The sequence below is a fragment of the Saimiri boliviensis genome, chromosome 10 (genome assembly GCF_048565385.1).
Source record: "Saimiri boliviensis isolate mSaiBol1 chromosome 10, mSaiBol1.pri, whole genome shotgun sequence".
In the NCBI taxonomy this organism is placed as follows: Eukaryota; Metazoa; Chordata; class Mammalia; order Primates; family Cebidae; genus Saimiri; species Saimiri boliviensis.
The window spans coordinates 6,696,926-6,716,226 of record NC_133458.1 but is presented as its reverse complement, the minus strand read 5'-3'; the positions used below and the strand labels follow the sequence as shown (position 1 = coordinate 6,716,226).

The 19,301-nt window shown below is 41.4% G+C and overlaps 1 protein-coding gene across 19 annotated transcripts in view; it reads right to left on the bottom strand.

The window, feature by feature from the left end:
• Window positions 1-19,301, bottom strand: part of KMT2C (lysine methyltransferase 2C) — a 310,436-nt gene that overhangs the window by 272,061 nt on the left and 19,074 nt on the right. For 2 of the 19 annotated variants that reach the window (XM_074378890.1, XM_074378891.1), the window contains exon 2: window positions 7-124. The exons of the other annotated variants lie outside the window; for them this stretch is intronic. The gene's annotated coding sequence lies outside the window, so the exon portion shown is untranslated. The remainder of the gene's footprint in view (window positions 1-6; window positions 125-19,301) is intronic. 19 annotated transcript variants of the gene reach the window in all.

Below are 19,301 nucleotides of genomic sequence, written 5' to 3'. Positions count from 1 at the left end.
TCTCACCATTGAAATATTGTTCCACAAGGGCAGGGGCTTGGTCTCTCTTGTTCACCACTGAATCCTTAACACCTAAAACACTCCTCGGCAAATTAAGCATGTGATTTGTATCTCTGGATAAATTCTGAAAAGAATGAGATAGTTGTGTATAAGCTAAAATGAAAAGACGCCTAAGATAAACTGCAAAGTGACAAAATAAAATCATGATATAAACTAAATGATCCCATTATCATAAAAACTGATATAAGTAAATACACATACATATAAATAGCAAAGGTATACCCATAATGAAAGTCAAGGATACAAAATAGTTAAAGTAACTATTCTCTGTGAAACGAAGGCTGCAGTTAGCCAAGACTACACCACTGCACTCCAGCCTGGGCAAGAGTGAGACTGTGTCTCAAAAAAATAAAGGAAATAAAGTCGTAAAGTAGTAAGGAGTACAAAACACAGCATAACTGTTCTCAACCTTGACAGTGTCAATGTTAGAAATGACAGACATAAGCACATAAAGGGGAAAGAAAAGGTAAAAAGAAAGGTTACAGCTGGGCAGGGTGGCTCACACTGTAATCCGAGCACTTTGGGAGGCCGAGGCAGCCAGATCACCTGAGGTTGGGAGTTCGAGACCAGCCTGACCAACATGGTGAAATCCGGTCTCTATTAAAAATACAAAATTAGCCGGGTGTGGTAGCACATGCCTGTAATCCCAGCTACTCAGGAGGCTGAGGCAGGAGAATCACTTGAACCCGGAAGGCAGAAGTTGCAGTTAGCCAAGATCGCACCATAGCACTCCCTCCAGCCTGGGCAACAAGAGCAAAACTCCATCTTGGAGGGAAAAAAAAAAAAAAAGAAAAGAAAAGTTACCACTTGGTAAATCAAGAAATCAAGATAAACAGTCTACGATAACATGAAGAAAAGTTCTAATATATGAACTGCAGAGATAACTAACAGAAAAAAGTGATTTTTTAAAAATCTATTGGGGAGGCAGATAAGAAGCCAAATCCTCCTTTATCAGAGCAGAAATCAATCATAAATCATAAAGTAAGTATATTATATAGTCACAACGATACCACAGGGAGAAGTAATTCAAAAGTTTCCTTTGGAAATTGGACCCCTGGCCAGGCACGGTGGCTCACGCCTGTAATCCCTGCACTCTGGGAGGCCAAGGCGGGTGGATCACGAGGTCAAGAGATCGAGACCATCCTGGTCAACATGGTGAAACCCCATCTCTACTAAAACTACAAAAATTAGCCGGGCATGGTGGCGCATGCCTGTAGTTCCAGCTACTCAGGAGGCCGAGGCAGAAGAATTTCTTGAACCCGGGAGGCGGAGGTTGCAGTGAGAGGAGATCGCACCACTGCACTCCAGCCTGGGTAACAAGAGCGAAACTCTGTCTCAAAAAAAAAAAAAAAAAGAAAAGGAAAGGAAATTGGACCCTATCTTTCACCATATACAATAATCAACTCAAGATGGATTAAAGACTTAATCGAAAGACCTGAAACTATAAAAATACTAACAGAAAACCTAGGAAAAACTATTCCGGTCTATACAATCATGAATTCACAGAATTCATGACTAAGACTTCAAAAGCACAAGCAACAAAATCAAAAATAGACAAATGAGACTTAATTAAGCTAAAAGGCTTCTACAGAGCAAAATAATCACCAGACTGAACAAATGACCTATAGAATAAGAGAAAATAGTTTCAAACTGTATATCTGACAGGGTACTAATACCCAGAATTTATAAGGAACTCAATCCCATCAAAAAGTGGGCAAAGGGCTGTTCCTAATACCTCACTACTGATAACTGGTATTGAGTTATCCCAAATGATGGTTCACAGTTACAGATCAAACTCCTTATTCTATACTCTGTGCTCCCCTCTCACTACCGCACTTAACTAGTCTTAAAAAAATTTTTCAATATGCCAGGTGCAGTGGCTAACACCTGTAATCCCAGCACTTTAGAAGGCTGAAGCAGGTGGATCACAAGATCAGGGGTTCAAGACCATCCCGACTAACACGGTAAAATCCCATCTCTACTAAAAATACAAAAAATTAGCCACGTGTGGTGGTAGGCACCTGTAATCCCAGCTACTCAGGAGGCTGAGGCAGCAGAATCATTTGAACCTGAGAAGCGGAGGTTGCAGTGAGTCAAGACTGCACCACTGCACTCCAGCCTGGGCAACAGAGCACTCAAACAAACAAACAAAAATTTAATTAAAAAATCTTTAAAAACTTTAAAGTTAGCAAAAGACATTCATAGATATTTCTCAAAATAAAGACATACCAATAGGTATGTGAAAAAAATGCTCAACATCACTAATCATAGGGGAAAAGCAAATAAAAACCACAATGAGATATCATCTTATACCAATCAAAATAGCTACTATTAAACAAACAAAAAATAACAGATGTTGGGGAAGATGCAGTCAAAAGGGAACACTTACACACTGTAAGTGGGAATGTAAATTAGGACCCTCTCTATAGAAAATGATATAAAGATTTCTCAAATAACTAAAAAATAAAACTACTGGCCGGGCGCAGTGGCTCACATCCAGCACTTTGGGAGGCCGAGGCAAGTGGATCACCTGAGATCAGGAGTTCAAAACCAGCCTGCCCAACATGGTAAAACGCTGTCTCTATTAAAAATACAAAAACCTGCCGGGCACAGTGGCTCAAGCCTGTAATCCCAGCACTTTGGGAGGCTGAGGCGGGTGGATCACGAGGTCAAGAGATTGAGACCATCCTGGTCAACATGGTGAAACCTCGCCTCTACTAAAAATACAAAAAATTTGGCCGGGCGCGGTGGCTCAAGCCTGTAATCCCAGCACTTTGGGAGGCCGAGGCGGGTGGATCACGAGGTCGAAAGATCGAGACCATCCTGGTCAACATGGTGAAACCCCATCTCTACTAAAAATACAAAAAAACTAGCTGGGCATGGTGGTGCATGCCTGTAATCCCAGCTACTTAGGAGGCTGAGGCAGGAGAATTGCCTGAGCCCAGGAGGCGGAGGTTGCGGTGAGCCAAGATCGCGCCACTGCACTCCAGCCTGGGTAACAAGAGCGAAACTCCGTCTCAAAAAAAAAAAAAAAAAATACAAAAAATTTAGCTGGGCATGGTGGCACGTGCCTGTAATCCCAGCTACTCAGAAGGCTGAGGCAGGAGAATTGTCTGAACCCAGGAGGCGGAGGTTGGGGTGAGCCGAGATCGTGCCATTGCACTCCAGCCTGGGTAACGAGTGAAACTCCGTCTCAAAAAAAAAAAAAAAAAAAAAAAAAAAAAAATACAAAAACCTGCTAGGTGTGGTGGCGGGCGCCTGTAATCCCAGCTACTTGGGAGGCTGAGGAAGGAGAATCACTTGTAGTTAGCCAACATGGTGCCACTGCACTCCAGCCTAGGTGACAAGAGCGAAACTCCATCTCAAAAAAATGAAAATAATAAAAATAAAATTACTATTCAACCCAGCAAACCCCCTACTGGGTTTCTACCCAAAGGAAAAGAAATCATTATATCAAAAAGATACCAGCACTTGTACACTTATCACAACACCACTCACAATAGCAAAGACAGGGAATCAACCTCCATATCCATCAACAGATGACTAGATAAAGTGTGCTTTTTTGGGAGACACACACACACACACACACACACACACTCTTAAAGAATAAAATCATGTCTTTTGTAGCAATATGGAAGGACCTGGAGGCCTTGTTCTCACTTATAAGTTGAAGCAAAATAATATGTACACATGGGCACAGTGTGGAATAAGACACTGAAAACTCAGAAGGTTGAGAGAGAGGGAGGAGGGGGAGTGACAAGAAATTACCGAATGGATATACCTACATTTTTTGGATGATGAATGCACTAAAAGCCCAAACCTCACCACTATGCAATGTATTCATTTAACAAAACTGCATCGGTAGCCCTTAAATTGATACAAAAAAAGTTTCATTTGGAGAACAGAACTAAGGAGTGGAAGAGAATTCTTGATCTTTAAGCATTCTGGGCTATCTGACATTTTTTTAACCATATACATACATAATGTAAAGTTTTTCTATGGAAAATAATACTGATCTTTTCATGAAAAACAAAACCATAAGACACTCTGCCTAAACTTTCTCCCATAATGCAATGAATAAAACTTTAATCTTTCTCTTCCAGATAAATCATTTCTGAGGCTTTAAAACCATTTTTTTTTTTTTTTTTTTTTTTTTTGAGACGGAGTTTCGCTCTTGTTACCCAGGCTGGAGTGCAATGGCGCGATCTCGGCTCACCGCAACCTCCTCCTCCTGGGCTCAGGCAATTCTCCTGCCTCAGCCTCCTGAGTAGCTGGGATTACAGGCACGTGCCACCATGCTCAGCTAATGTTTTGTATTTTTAGTAGAGACGGGGTTTCACCATGTTGACCAGGATGGTCTCGATCTCTCGACCTCGTGATCCACCCGCCTCGGCCTCCCAAAGTGCTAGGATTACAGGCTTGAGCCACCGCGCCCGGCCTTAAAACCATTTTAAAAGGTATATGTAGACAAATAAGTCAAGTTACATGATGTATAGACTAGTATCACCAAAATTACTGGACCGTCACTCCTCATCAGAGTAAATTGTTACCAAAAATTTAATTCACAGTACTCTGACCAGGCCAAAACATCTATATTCATCCACAGTTTCCTAATTTTAATGCTTATTTTACCGTAGGTATGAAAATATTTTATTTATGTATGTATTTTTTTTTTTTAGATAGAGTCTTCCTCTGTTGCCAGGTTTGGGGTATAATGGCATAATCTCAGCTCACTGCAACCTCTGCTTCCCGGGCTCAAGCAATCCTCCCACCTTAGCCTTCTCAGTAGCTGGAACCACAAGTGTGCACCTCCATGCTTGGCTAATTTTTTTATTTTCTGCAGAGACAAAGTTTCTCCATGTTGCCAAGCTGGTCTCCTGAGGCTCAAGTAATCCACCCTCGGCCTCCAAAGGTGCTGGGATTATAGGCATGATGCACCCCACCCCACCAAAAACATATCTTTTTATTTTTTGAAACAAAGCCTTGCTCTGTCACCCAGGCTGGAGTACAATGGTTCGAACTCAGCTCACTGCAACCTCCGCCTCCCGGGTTCAAACAATTTTCCTGCCTCAGCCTACCGAGTAGCTGGGACTACTGGCATGTGTCACCACACCTGGCTGACTATTTGTATTTTTAGTAGAGATGGGGTTTCACTGTGTTAGCCAGGATGGTCTTAATCTCGTGATCTCGTGATCCTTCCACCTCGGCCTCCCAATGTGCTGGAATTACAGGTGTGAGCCACCACGCCTGGCCCAAAAATGTCTCTTTAACACCTGTTCTCTAGATTAATGTACGTTTTATTGATCTTAGAAATATATTCAACCATCATTTCAAAGTCAACAGACCTAAATTTAGTCCAACTTCACTTTTTCTTTTTTTTCTTTCTGACCAGTTTAGAGTGCAGTGGCGCAATCTCTGCTCACTACAACCTTCACCTGTCAGGCTGAAGTCATTCTCGTGCCTCAGCCTTCCCAGTAGCTGGGATTAATAGACATGCACCACTACACCTGACTAATTTTTGAATTTTTAGTAGGGTTGGGGTATTGCCATGTTACCCAGAAAGGTCTCAAACTCCTGGTTTCATGTAATCTGCCCACCTTGGTCTCCCAAAGTGCTGGGATTACAAGCATGGGCCACTACACCCTGTCTAGCTCACTTTTCATTCCATTTTCCCCTTTGTACCTTTTAGAAGAGACTTTTAAGTAATATGAAGTTTATTATTTTTTAATCTGTCAGAAATTGACAGGGAAAGAACTTAAAGTTTAAATACAACACAAAATACAAAAAGATTAAAAAGTTATGAATTACTGCTCAAAACAGTTTAGTTAAAATTAAGAATAAGTATGTAAAACTACAGAGTAATAGCTTAATAGCAGGACAAAATAGATTTTTTTAAATTCTAGGAGAAACATGGATGACTTTAACTTATGATAAAAGATTTGAAATATCAAAAATGGGCTGAACAAAATTGGCTTATGCCTGTAATCTCAGCACTCTGGGAGGCCAAGGTGGGTGGATCACTTGAGCCCAGGAGTTCAAGACCACTTTGGGCAATATGGCAGAACCCAGTCTCTACAAAAAATACAAAACTTAGCTGGATATGGTGGTGTGCGCCTGTAGTCCCAGCTACTCGGAAGGCTGAGGTGACAGAATCATCTGATCCTAGGAAGTCTAGGGTGCAGTAAGCCATGCCAGGTGAAGTGGCTCACATCTGTAATCCCAGCACTTTGGGAGGCCAAGGCAGGTGGATCACCTGAGGTCAGGAGTTGGAGACCAGACTGACCAACATGGAGAAAATACTCTACTAAAAATACAAAAATTAGCCAGGGATGGGAACACATGCCTATAATCCCACCTACTCAGAAGGCTGAGGCAGGAGAATTGCTTAAACCTGGAAGGAGGAGGTTGCCGTGAGCAGAGATCATGCCACTGCACTCCAGCCTGGACAAGAGCAAAACTCTGTCTCAAAAATAAATAAATAAATAAGCCATGATTTCACCACTCCAGCCTGGGAGACAGAGTGAGAACTTTTTTTTTTTTTTTTTAAAAAAAAAAAAGATATCAAAAATACTTAAAAGAAAATCTTAAACAAGCCATGAGTTTTAACAGATTAAAAGGGTTTTCTGTTTGTTTTTTGAGACTGAGTCTTCCTCTGTTGCCCAGGCTGGAGTGCAGTGGTACAATCATGGCTCACTGCAGCCTTGAACTCCTGGACTTCCTCCTGCCACAGCCTCCCAAGCAGCTGGGACTATAGGTGTATCACAACACACGGCCAATTTTATTATTATTATTATTATTTAGTAAAGATGACATCTCCTGATGTTGCCCAGGCTGGTCTCAAACTCCTGGTCTCAAGAGTCTCCCGTCTCAGCCTTCGAAAGTGCCGGGATTACAGGGATGAGCCATAGGGTGGGGCCAAAAAAGGAATTTTTTATTTTTTATTTTCTGTTGTTAGAGGTGGGGGTGGTAATAGTTTCTTTTTTGGAGGGCGAAGTGGTGATGGGAATAATTTCTTTTGGGAAGGGAGAAGACAGCTGCAGGGGACTGCTGCAGTATTACGGTTTATAATGTTTACCATTCTGTTTAATAATATTCTACTCTAGAAACTGAAACTATTTTTTAATAAAACATCTAAAATCATACTATGATTTACTTCTCCAAAATACAAATTACATCATGAGTGAGGCTCCACGCACATTTTTATCTTTTATGGAGCATCATCAATATCAGTTAAATAAATTAGTACAATTGTTCATAGGGAGAAATTTAGATTCCACTTCACCATTAAGAGTCAAGTGCCTACAATGCAGATGAATGCCTCATAGTATATTTCAATCAAGTCACAAACCACTTCCCCACTATCCATGAACTATAATAAAAAGCCAAGAAACATTCAAAAATAATGTATTGAACTCCCCACAAACCAAAAGACAGGAAGCTATAATCTGACACTTGGATTACATTTTTGTTATCATTAAAATGTAGCAAAGGGGCCAGGCGTGGTGGCATGCCTGTAATCCTAGACCTTTGGGAGGCCAAGGCAGGCAGATTATTTGAGGTCAGGAGTTTGAAACCACCTGGACAACATGGTAAAACCCCATCTCTACTAAAAATACAAACATTAACCAGGCGTGGTGGTGGGCGCCTGTAATCCCAGCTACTCACGAGGCTGAGGCCAGAGACTCACTTAAACCCTGAAGGAGGAGGTTGCAGTGACCTGAGATCACACCACTGCACTCCAGCCTGGAAGACACAGCAAACTTCTGTCTCAAAAAAAAAAAAAAAAGAAAGAAAAAAGTAAAAAAAAATGTAACGAAGGAAAAAAAAAAATGGGTCAGTATTTAGAAAGGATACAACTATATCACACTTAGTTATTCTATATTTTGTATAGGGCTAGAAGTTAAAAATAGGTGCCCAAAACTACTATACAACTTTAAGCAGTGATTTTAAAACAAATATGATACTTTACTTTAAAAGTGCCAACGTTTATTTAGAAACACATACTATTAGCTACATTTAAAATTTATCTTGTTAAAATACACTGTTTCCAAATCAACAGTCCTTACAAAGCATGAAACATATACTTCAGTATTATTTAGTTTTACTTTTAAAATAGCGGCCAAGGTGGATTTTGTACTCCAAGTATGAACTACATACACATACACACACACACACACACACACACACAAACACACACACACGTCTACTTATAAACTAGGTACTGCTGCTTCAATATATAATAAAAATTATTCTAGAATATAGTTTATCATACAAAATATAAACCAGGGGTCTCCCCACCTCCCACTGCAGACCAGTACCAGTAGGTAGCCTGTTGGGAACCAGGTCACACAGCAGGAGGTGAGCGGCAGACAAACCAGCAATAACACCTGAGCTCAGCCTCCTCTCAGATCAGTGGTGCCATTAGATTCTTAAAGAAGCACAAACTCTATTATGAACTGCACAAGGGAGAGACTTAGGCTGCATGCTTCTTATGAGAATCTAATGTCTGATGATCTAAGGTGGAAAAGTTTCACTCCGAAACCATCCCTATTCCGCTCCCCCCAGGGTCTGTGGAAAAAGTGTCTTCATTGAATCTGGTCCTTGGTGCCAAAAAGTTTGGGGACTGCTGACATAAACTACAACATATTGTTTTAAAAAAAAAAAAAAAAAAAAAAGGAACAGGGAAGCCAATGCCACTTGAGGTTAATGTTAAATATCTTAGAATAGGTAACAGTCTAATGTGAGTTTAATTGTGAACATAAAGAAGTTAACTATACACTATCTCAAAAATAGTTTCACTATACATATTATCTGACTCATCAAACTGGGTTTCTCTTTTCTCTTTCTCCTTTTTTTTCAGACAGAGTCTCCCTCTGTTACCCAGCATGAAGTGCAGTGGCGCGATCTCTGCTCACTGCAGTCTTGACTTCCAGAGATCAACCAATTCTCCCACCTCAGCCTCCTGAGTAGCTGGGATCACACAAGAATGTGCCAACACACCTGGCTAATTTCTGTACTTTTTGTAGGGAAAGGGTCTCATTATGTTGCCTAGGCTAGTCTTGAACTCCTTACCGCAAGTGATCCACCTGCCTCGGCCTCCCAAAATGTTGGGATTAGAGGCATGAGCCACCGAGACCCACCTTAAAACAAGTTCTTTGAAAACACATTTGCTATGTAATAGTTATCAGCTTTGTAAAAAAATTTCTTCTAATATAATTGAATTCTGGCAATCAGATTTTTCAAAAGAATTATGTTAAAATGCTGGCTAAGGCCAGGCACAGTGGCTCATGCCTGTAATCCCAGCACTTTGGGAGGCCGAGGCAGGTAGATCACAAGGTCAAGAGATCAAGATCATCCTGGCCAAGATGGTGAATCTCCATCTTTACTAAAAATACAAAAATTAGCTGCATGTGGTGGTGGGTGCCTGTAAACTGCCTGTAAACTATAAACTCCAGAGGATAAGGCAAAAGAATCACTTGAACCTGGGAGGCAGAGGTTGCAGCGAGCCAAGATCAGGCCACTGCACTCCAGCCTGGCAACAGAGTGAAACTCTATCTCAAAAAAAAAAAAAAAAAAAAAAAAGCTGGTTAAGTGATCAGAGGTTTTATTTCTTGGTTTTCTTTTTTAATCATAATGGAATTAAACACACATGAAGAAATCTGTTGAAATCCCTCAAACTTGTAACGCTATACTTGAATCACAGTGTTCTTTCAGAGACTTTTCAAATTATATAAACACTTCAAAATGCTGAGTTACTCTACTATAACTAATAAAACTACTTTAAGTGGAAAACCTTGAGAACTTAAAGAGGAGGGGATACTATGTATTCTCATTACTCTTAAATCAACCAACTTACAAATCCAAAATACAAAACTTTTATGATTATTTGTTCTTTCCCTATTTACAAACCTAGTTCTGATTTCATTATTAAAAACATAGGTCGGGCACGGTGGCTCAGGCCTGTAATCCCAGCACTTTGGGAGACTAAGGTGGGCAGATCACGAGGTAGGAGTTTCAGACCAGCCTGACCAACATGTTGAAACCCCATCTCTACTAAAAATACAAAAAAATTAGCCAGGAATGGTGGTGTGTGCCTGTAATCCCAGCTACTCAGGAGGCTGAGGCAGGAGAATCACTTGAACCTTCGAGGCAGAGACTGCAGTGAGCCAAGATAGCACCACTGTACTCCAGCCTGGTTGACCGAGCAAGACTCCATCTCAAATTTTAAAAGTTTTTTTTTTTAATATGTATCTCAGCCAGACCCAGTAGCTTATGCCTATAATCCCCTTTTTGGAGGATGAGGTGGGTAGATCACTTGAACCCAGAAGTTCGAGATCAGTCTAGGCAACACTGAGAGACACCATCTCTATGAAAAAATATTTTAAAATAGCTGGTGTTGGCAGCACATCCCCGATGCCCCAGCTACTTGAGAGTCTGAGGTAGGAGGATCACTGAAGTCCGAAGGTCAAGGCTACAGTGAGCCAAGATCTCACCCCTCCACTTCAGTCTGAAGGACAGAGCAAGACCCAGTCTAAAAACAATATATATACATACATATGTATACATATATATGTATGTATATATATACACACATATGTATACATATATATGTGTGTATATATATACACACACACATTTATATCTATAAGAACTCTATATATAGCGTGTGTATATATATGTGTATATATGTATACATATGTTTATATACGAGTATTCACATGCACAATTCCCTGTAACTAGTGCTATATTTAATGCTTTGGTAAGGTTAAATACATAATAAACACAATAGTTCTTTTCATTTTGTCTTTAACAGGACAATCCAAGTCAACTCATCCTTCCAAACTAGATACAAAAATATCCTATGAAAAGAAACAAAAACTTTTTATCCTTAGGGTATTTTGGGGTTCCTTTTGTTGTGCCAGATCTAATACCACTTGATAAGGCTTTCAGCTTCATCCCATCCCATCCTGCAACAATGTTTTCAATAGGGCAGGATCCGTGTCTCCCAATCAAGTTCTGACAACCTGATCTCATGCAGCACCCACACAAGAAAGAAAACAAGAGCATTTTATTTCGTGCAATTTGTATGACCCTGAGAATCTCCAGCCCACCACACCCCCCAAACACAATCAATCAATTGATCTCCCATTCGCTGTCTCTCCCTTTCTCTCTCCTGCCTCTCCACCAACAACCAGAAAGAGGAGGGGGAAGACAGAGGAAGAAAAGGCACAAATAAAGAAAGTAGATCGGAGGTAAAGCAGGCACCTAAAAAAGGTGGGATGGATTTCTCCAAAGCCCAGATCTGGGACTCTGCTACAGCCAGCCAGTGAAGAACGCCTCTATGGTTAACACTTTAGTAATCACTTATAAGAACTTCCCCTGTCTAGTGCTTAATTTCAAATAACCCAACCAGTCAATTTAATTACTTTGTATTATGTAAAGGAATCAAGGATATAACACAAAGGGAAACGAACATGGTTTAACATCATTTTGCATCACAATGTTAAAAACTTCCCTCAGTAAATCTCCAAATCCTTCCAGTCTACTATCTCTGGCCGGGAAGTCAAAACTGAAATAATAACCAACTAAAATGATCATATTTTGTCAATTTTGCAGAGCAAAAAACGTAAATGTTATACTTGGGCCTCACTCTCCCAAAACGGAGCCTATATTCTTCCATTTAACAAAAGAAATTTATCGGGCATGGTGGGTCACGCCTGTAATCCAAGCACTTTGGAGGCCAAGGTGGGCAGATCACCTGAGGTTGGAAGTTCAAGATCAGCCTGACCAACATGGTGAAACCTCATCTTTAAAAAATAGTAAAATAAATAAATAAAAAGAAATTTTTCATTTAAACAAGTCTAATGAAGATGTTGCAACCTAGCCAAGAGCAGTGGCTCATGTCTATAATCCCAGCATTTTGGGAGGTAAAGGCAGGCTGATCACTTGAGGCAAGAGTTAGACCAGCCTGGTCAACATGATGAAACCCCACCTCTACTAAAAATACAAAAATTAGCTGGGCATGGTGGCAGGCACCTGTAATCCCAGCTGCTCAGGAGGCTGAGACAGGAGAATGGCTTGAACCCAGGAGGCAAAGGCTGCAGTGAGCTGAGATCCTGCCACTGCACTCCAGCCTGGGACCAGAGTAAGACTCTCTCTCAAAAAAAAAATGTTGAAACCAATTTTTCTTCCTCATATGTATAGATGTTTATCATGGTTTTTCTTAAAAGGTTTTTAAACCACCTTTTCCAAATCTCAAAACAAGCATCTATAATTATGAACAATTATTTTCCTGCATCCATAAACAATTCTGTTTCCTCTTCCAACTTTTTTTTTTTTTGAGATGGAGTCTCACTCTGATGCCCAGGATGAAATGCAGTGGCACACTCTCACCTCACTGCAACCTCCATCTCCAGGGTTCAAGCAATTCTCCTGCCTCAGCATCCTGAGTAGCTGAGATTACAGGGGGTGCACCACCACAACTGGCTAATTTTTGTATTTTTAGTAGAGATGGGTTTCATCATGTTGGTCAGGCTGGTTTCAAACTCCTATCCTCATGACCTGCCCACCTCGGCCTCCCAAAGTGCTGGGATTACAGGCATGAGCCACCAAGACCAGCCCGTACTCCAATTTTCTAATCTTCTTATGAAGCTAGCCAAATGTATTCTCCTCCTGACACTAAACAACAAAAAAAGAAACATGTAACTGCAGTCTACTTCTTTTGTTAATAAATAAACTAGCTTAAAGGAACAGTGGTCTTGGGTCAGGTGTGGTGGCTCATGCCTGTAATCCCAGCACTTTGGGAGGCTGAGGTAAGCAGATCACGAGGTCCCAAGGTGAGAAGATCATGAGGTCAGGAGTTTGAGACCAACCTGACCAACATGGTGAAACCCTGTCTCCACTAAAAATACAAAAATTAGCTAGGCGTGGTCGCATGTGTCTGTAGTCCTAGCTACTTGGGAGGCTGCAGCAGGACAACCTCTTGAATCAAGGAGGCAGAGGTTGTAGTGAGCCAAGATTGCACCACTGAACTCCAAGCCTGAGTGACCAAAGGAGACTCTGCCTCAAAAAAAAAAAAAAATAAATTTCAAAATAAAAGATTTGAAGACTTTAAACATTGTGGGGGAGGCTGGTAAATAAGTGTCAAGTTCTTTCTAACTTTCTTCTTATTGAGGCCACCATACCCAGTTAATTCTTATATTTTTAGTAGAGATGGGGTTTCACTATGCTGGTGAAGCTGCTCTCGAACTCCTGACCTCAGGTGATCCACCTGCCTCGGCCTGCCAAAGTGCTGGGATTACCAACATGAGCCACCGTTATCAGCCTTAAATCATTTTTTATTAAGGTAATGAAATAAGTTAACTTTTCGACACTTTCTTTCTTTCCTTTTTGAGACAGGGTCTTGCTCTGCCACCAAGCAAGAGTGCAGATCGCAGCTCCCTGCAGCTTCAACTTTCTGGGCTCAAGCAATCCTCCGTTCTCGGTCTCCCGAGCAGCTGGGGCAACAAGTGCATACCACATCCAGCTAATTGTTTTCTTTTTTTTTTTGGTAGAGATGAGGTTTCACCATTTTGCCCAGGCTGATCTTGAAATTCTGAGCTTAAGCAATCAGCCTGCCTCAGCCTCCTAAAGTGCTGGGATTTACAGGTGATGGTGCCCAGCCTTTAACATTTTCTTGATGAAAGAGAAGACCTGTTACTAGTTCTAGATTATTATGAAAAACAGCAATGAAATCATAATTAAAATTTTGTTCCTCCTCCTAGTACTGTGTTCAATTAATTAGATAGAAAATGGGAATGAACAAAAATGGACATTAAATCAAATTATTTTACTTTCTAGAAAGTCAAAAATTCTACTGCTTTGTTTCCCTAATCTACAAATATTTCTCTTACTACTTCTGCAAATAATTGAATAAAATCTTAAATGAACTAAAAGAAATGAGATTTTTCACTACACAAAAGATAATTATTGCCGGGCGCGGTGGTTCAAGCCTGTAATCCCAGCACTTTGGGAGGCCGAGGCAGGTGGATCACAAGGTCAAAAGATCGAGACCATCCTGGTCAACATGGTGAAACCCCGTCTCTACTAAAAATACAAAAAATTAGCTGGGCATGGTGGCGCGTGCCTGCAATCCCAGCTACTCAGGAGGCTGAGGCAGGAGAATTGCCTGAACCCAGGAGGCAGAGGTTGCGGTGAGCCGAGATCGTGCCATTGCACTCCAGCCTGGGTAACAAGAGCAAAACTCCGTCTCAAAAAAAAAAAAAAAAAAAAAAGATAATTATTTATACAACGAAATGAAATTCTTAGAGCAAATGTCTTAAAATATGGCATACAACAAGCTTAAATTAATAATACGAAACAATAAGAATGCTCCCCCCCAATAAACTATGGACAAAACACAATTGGGCAATTCACAAGAAACATAAGTAATAAAATACAAAAATAGGCCAGGCATAGTGGCTGACGCCTGTAATCTCAGCACTTTGGGAAGCTGAGGCAAGTGGACCACAAGGTCAGTTGTTCAAGACCATCCTGGCCAATACAGTGAAACCCCATCTCTACTAAAAATACAACAAATTAGCCAAGCATGGTGTTCGGTGCCTGTAAACCCAGCTATTCGGGAGGCCGAAGCAGGAGAATCACTTGAACCTGGGAGGCAGAGGTTGCAGTGAGCTGAGATCACGCCACTGCACTCCAATTTGAGCAACAGTGTGAGATGCCGTCTCAAAAAAAAGAAGCAAAAATATTCAAAAATATTCATTATTCCTACTAATCAAGTAAGTAAAAACTTGGAACTAAAGTACTATTTCTCAGTTGTTAAGATAAATATTTTAATATATCATACATGACAAAGGTTTGATAAAACTGGACCTAACACGCATTGCTACTGACATTACAAACTGATGCAGCATTTTTGGGGGGTAGCATTTCAAAACCTTAATAAAAATAAGAGATAAGGGCTGGGTGGAGTGGCTCATACCTGTAATCCAAGCACTTTGGGAGGGCAAGGCAAGCGGATCACTTGAGGTCAGGAGTTCAAGACCAGTCTGGCCAACATGGCAAAACCCCGTATTTTTAGTATTCTATTAAAAATACAAAAATTGGGTGGATCACAAGGTCGAGAGATCGAGACCATCCTGGTCAACATGGTGAAACCCCGTCTCTACTAAAAATACAAAAAATTAGCTGGGCATGGTGGCACGTGTCTGTAATCCCAGCTACTCAGGAGGCTGAGGCAGGAGAATTGCCTGAGCCCAGGAGGTGGAGGTTGCGGTGAGCCGAGATCGTGCCATTGCACTCCAGCCTGGGTAACAAGAGCAAAACTCCGTCTCAAAAAAAAAAAAAAAAAAAAAATACAAAAATTGGCTGGACATCGTAGCATGTGCCTCTAATCCCAGCTACTCAGGAGGCTGAGACAGGGGAATCGTTTGAACCCAGGAGGTAGAGGCTGCAATGAGTGGAGATTGCACCACTGCACTCCAGCCTGGGCAACAGAGCAAGACTCCGTCTCAAAAATTAAAAATTAAAATAAGAGATCAGGCCAGGCATAGTGGCTCACGCCTGTAATCCCAGCATATTGGGAGGCTGAACGGTCAGATCATGTTGAAGCAAGAGCTCAAGACCAGCCTGGCCAACATGGTAAACCTTGTCTCTACTAAAAATACAAAAATTAGCCAGGCATGGTGGCACATTCCTGTAATCCCAGCTACTCAGGAGGCTGAGGCATAAGAATACCTTGAACCCAAGAGGCAGAGGTTGTGGAGAGTCAAGATGGCACTACTGCACTCCAGCCTGGGTCACACAGTGAGAGACTCCATCTCAAAAAAAAAAAAAAAAGTTCGTATTTATTGCTTGCTAAGACATCAAATATTAAAAGAAAAAAAGTTCACATTTAGTAGAAACTTAGTGAGTAATAGGCACGGCTCACTGTAACCTCTGCCTCTCAGGTTCAAGCGATTCTCCCGTCTCAGCCTCCCAAGTAGCTGCAATTACAGGTGCCCACCACCACGCCCAGCTAATTTTTGTATTTTTAGTAGAGATGGGGTTTCACCGTTTTGGTCACACTGGTCCAAACTCCTGACCTCAACGGATCAGCCCACCTCAGCCTCCCAAAGTGCTGGGATTACAGGCGTGAGCCACCTTGTCCAACCAAATGCTTATCTTTTTAACCTAGTTATCTGCCCAGGGTAATTTGTCCTATAAAAATAACCAAAATATGAAAAGGGCATTATCTACAAAAAAGTCAGCAAGAGTTTTACACATAGTAGCACAACATGGTAGAGTGGGAAGGGGAAGAGAGGAAAAGAATAGATAGATGGACAGTTACACAAATGATAGTGTGGTGACTCAGTTTCTGTTGTTGTCATTTTTAAGACGGAGTCTCGCTCTGTCACCAGGGCTGGAATGTAATGTCTCGGTCTCCACTCATTGCAGCCTCCACCTCCTGGGTTCAAATAATTCTCCTGCTTCAGCCTCCCAAGCAGCTGGGACTACAGGTGAGCGCCACACCACACCCAGCTAATTTTTGTATTTTTAGTAGACACAGGGTTTCACTATGTTGGCCAGGCTGGTCTCAAACACCTGACCTCAGGTAATCCACCCACCTTGGCCTCCCAAAATGCTGGGATTACACGCATGAGCCACCATGGCCAGCCCTCAGTTTTACTCAATGGAAAATTAAGCACCCTTCAAAAATGTTATAAAGATTAACAGTATGGAAATTTTCTTTCACATGTTTCAAGGAAAAGTAGGCTATAAAATTCTTTATGGGCATAATTAGTATCACAAAAGCAAACTGTGTATATGAAAAACGTTTGAAAGAATAGATCAGCCGGGTGCGGTGGCTCAAGCCTGTAATCCCAGCACTTTGGGAGGCCGAGGCGGGTGGATCACAAGGTCAAGAGATCGAGACCATCCTGGTCAACATGGTGAAACCCCGTCTCTACTAACAATACAAAAAATTAGCTGGGCATGGTGGCACGTGCCTGTAATCCCAGCTACTCAGGAGGCTGAGGCAGGAAAATTGCCTGAACCCAGGAGGCGGAGGTTGCGGTGAGCCGAGATCGCGCCATTGCACTCCAGCCTGGGTAACAAGAGTGAAACTCCGTCTCAAAAAAAAAAAAAAAAGAAAGAAAAAGAAAGAAAGAATAGATCAGGCTGAGTATGGTAGCTCATGTCTGCAATTCCAGCACTTGGCCAAGGTGGAAGGATCACTTAAGCCTAGGAGTTTGAGACACGCCTGGGCAACACAGTGAGATGATTGTCTCCACAAAAAAAAGGTTTTTTTTTTTTTTAATTAAAAAAAAAAAATAGACCACGCGTGGTGGCTCATGTACATAATCCCAACACTTCAGAAGGCTGAGGTAGGCAGATCATTTGAGGTCAAGTATTTGAGACCAGCCTGGCCAACATGATAAAATTCCATCTCTACTAAAAATACAATAATTAGCTGGGCATGGCAGCGCACACCTGTAATCCTAGCTAGTGGGGAGGCTAAGTCAGGAGAATCCCTTGAACGTGGGAGGATAAAGTTGCAGAGAGCCGAGATCTCGCCACTGTACTCCAGCCTGTGCAACAAAGTGATACTCCCTCTTTAAAAAAAAAAAAAAAAAAAAAAAAAAAGCCAAGCACGGTGGCTCACGCCTGTAATCCCAGTACTTTGGGAGGCCAAGGCGGGTAGACCACAAGGTCAAAAGTTCAAGACCAGTCCAACCACTATGGTGAAACCCTGTCTCCACTAAAAATACAAAAAATTAGCCGGGCACAGTGGTGGGCGATTGACATCCCAGCTACTCAGGAGGAGGCTGAGGCAGAAGAATCACTTGAACCCGAAGGCAGAAGTTGCAGTGAGCCAAAATCACACCACTGCACTCTAGCCTGGGCAACAGAGCAAGACTTCATCTCAAAAAAAAAATATATATATATATATATTAGCCAGCATAATAGCACATGCCTATAATCCCAGCTACTTGGGAGTAAAAGAATCACTTAGGCCCAGAAGGTTAAGGCTGCAGTGAGCTGTGATACACCATGGCACTCCAACCTGGACAACAGAGCAAGACACTATCTCAAAAAAAAAAAAAAGGAAGGAAGGAAAACAGGTCAAAATAAGTGTTTATATTAGAGGAGTATAGAAAGAAATAATTTTTTGTCCTTTTCTCAGCATTCCAAATTCTCCATAATAAAAATATAAATTAAAATAAAATAAAACTGATTGAAGTAAAACACTTCCACAATTAGGAATCCACAAGTTATATGATGATAGCAGAAGAAATTCAGGCTTCAAATGACAAAGAGAACAATGTTTTGATGTATTTGTATTTCAAAAATTTTAGGGTCAGGCACAGTGCCTTATGCCTGTAATCCCAGCACTTTAGGAGGCTGAGGAGGGAAGACTCAAGCTGAGCACAGGAGTTTGAGACCTACCCAGGTAATATAGCTAGACTTTGTGGCTTTTTAAAAAGAAAAAAATTGTTTTCAGCCGGAACCTCCATCTTCCAGTAATTCACCAAAATGACAAACACAAAGGGAAAGAGGAGAGACACCTGATATATGTCCTCTAGGCCCTTTAGAAAATATAGAGTTGTTCCTTTGGCCACGTATATGCAAATATGTAAGAAAGGTGACATTGTAGATATCAACGGCATGGGTACTGTTCAAAAAAGAATGCCCCACAAGTGTTACCATCGCAAACCTAGAAGAATCTACAATGTCACCAGCATGCTGCTGGCACTGTTGTAAACAAACAAGTTAAGGGCAAGATTCTTGCCAAGAGAACTAATGTGTGTATTGAGCACATTAAGCACACTAAGAGCCGAGATAGCTTCCTGAAACGCGAGAAGGAAAATGATCAGAAAAAGAAAGAAGCCAAACAGAAACGTTCCTGGATTCAACTGAAGTGCCAGCCTGATCCATCCAGAGAAACACACTTTGTGAGAACCAATGGGAAGGAGCCTGAGCTACTGGAAACTATTCTCTATGAATTCATGGCATAATAGATGTTAAAAAATAAAAGGCCTCTGGACTGTGGGGGGGAAAAGAAAAGAAAAGAAAAAACTTAGAAAACAATTTTGCATCATAATCTCGAATGATGCTCATTCTAAAATACACTTAAATTTTATTTTAGGCCAGGCGCAGCAGCTCATGCCTATAATCCCAGCACGTTGGGAGGCCAAGGCAGGCAGATCACAAGGTCAAGAAATGAAGACCAGCCTGGCCAATATGGTGAAAACCCGTCTCTA